We start from the raw sequence: 2,306 nt of genomic DNA on the forward strand, positions 1-2,306 counted from the left end.
CAATCTATTCCAGTGTTTCTCAACCTTGGCGACTTTAAGACCAGTGGGCTTCAACTCCCAGAATTCCCCAGCCGTGGGAATTCTGGGAGTTGAAGTCCACAGTTCTTACAGTCGCCAAGATTGAGAAACACTGATCTATTCACTCAGACACCACCAACTAGGCATCAAAGATGTCAATATTCCATTTTCAAATAAATGTGTTAAGTGTTTTCCTGAATATCAGACATGAGGGGGCATAGCACTGGGGGCAGCATATTTCATTTTGCTGTGGCCACAGAGAAGGCCTGCCTTCTTGTCCAAACTGGACAAGACAGAATCATGGACAAGGTGGCAGAATCAATCTGGACAATGTGGTGCCTATTGTAACCTAGTTGATAGGTAATAACTAGCACTTTGGGCAGAAATTGTCCAATACAGTTGAATAGAGAGGTGGTCTTTTCAAGAGGGGTCACATTACCATCCCTTTCAAAACAATGGCAGGTTGTTCTTCCTTAGAAAAGCATTAATAATCTTCTGAATCTAGCTACACTAGGATGCCCAAAGGAACCAGTTTGGGCATGAATTCAGCCCAAATGACAGAGCTAATACTATAGAACACCCAATCTACCTCCTCGGGTTCCACAACTCAAATGAATCTCCGTTCACATTTCAAGATGTTGCATGATTTGCTCAACTGGCATCCAGACCTGACTGAATACAAGTAAAACTTCACTTGTAGATAAATCTGCTAAAACGTCAGAGCAGTATGCAAGCATCTTGTTCCTGCTATCCTTCCTCAAAAGGGTCTGGGTCATCCTGTACAAGAGGGCTGGGGGAAGGGGGAATCTGCAGCTATGCACTCCTGTACTCTAGCTATGGAGTACACACACTTTATTCTTATTGGCCCTGTGCAGATGTGACCACATACTAATGTTTGGCTATATTCATTTTTGAACTTATGCCATCATTGTTCCAGGCAGTTCTGATTTGCTTCATCTCTCCTAGCTACTCTGAAAACCAGGAAGCCCGTCAGAATTGGCAAGGGCAATCTCAGCTATAGTTCTGGTTGTCTCATTTCAGAGATCCGCCAGGCTTGAGACAAAGCTGTCTCCCAAATCATTAGGGTAATCCCCAAGGGATACAAAAGCAATGAGAGGTTCTAAACGTAGTCCTGACCATTATTTGGGTAGTACTAAAAGTGATTCTTGGGGGGAAAGGATCATGGAAGGAAAAGAAAGAAGTGAAAGAAAGAAACAAACAAAAAACAAGAAACGAGAATGAAAGTGGACTGCAGGAAAAGGGAGCACAAATACTGTATGAAAAAAGTATAAAAGATGGATTGATTTCCCAACAGAATGGATGGAATCTTACATGAATTGCACTATGAAAAAGTATGCTCAGGGGAATGATGGAATGAAAGACATGGTAATTTCTTGGCTTTGGAGTGGTTCTTTGATGCTGCTCCTGGAAGTAAGGTGTGTAAGGCCACACAGGATAAATATTACTTTATTAACAGGGCTCTGAAACCCTGTTTGAGAGTGACAAGAAAAAACAACTACATCACAACAAAAATAGTATGGCTAAAGCTTTAAAAAATCCAACTCTATTCCAGAAGTTTGGGACTACAAATGTTATAATCCCTTACCTTTGGTATAGTTTGTGGGGCTTGCTTGCTTGCTTATTAATTGACTTGATTTGATTTGTAAGGTCAACCAATTTAGAAATGACTCTGAATAAGGGGTGAACTCCAAAGTATCTAGAGAACACCAGGTTGCTTACTCCTAATGTTAAGACTTCGGTTTCATTTTAGAGATATTGCAGCAACCGCCACCCACTCAATTGCACATCCCTTCTGCATCCAAAAGAATATCTGTGTTTATCAGCAACAAGATTTCAGCTGCAGCTTTTCTATCATGGAGTAGAATGATGAAGCTTATGTAAGATTTAGAGTCATGTCAGCTTCCTGGTTGTTAGGAATTATTCTTTAAATGAATCATATTTAAAAAAAAAACATTTCAGGGACTTTCTTATTCTGCTTTTGGTATTTATTTACAGTTTCACCAGTGAGGTAAGCAGAAAAACCACATACTTCCTTTCCCAGTGTGGTCTCCTCAGTCTTGTCTGCACTTGCCTGCCTGTATACATCATCACTAATTTGCAATCGTTCTTGTTTTAGGTGCTCATTAGAATTAGAAGCAAGAAGCAAATGAAGCAATGAATAACATTAATGGAAAATGACCAGGGTCAAGGGAGGTCCTGGTATTCTTATGATCAGAGATTAGAACTGGTTCACCCCAGTTAACACATTGTGCCAAGCCAAACATACA

Source organism: Python bivittatus, unplaced genomic scaffold, assembly GCF_059951505.1.
Source record: "Python bivittatus isolate LINGU-HERP-01145 unplaced genomic scaffold, Pbiv_v1 ctg000700_np1212, whole genome shotgun sequence".
NCBI classification, from domain to species: domain Eukaryota; kingdom Metazoa; phylum Chordata; class Lepidosauria; order Squamata; family Pythonidae; genus Python; species Python bivittatus.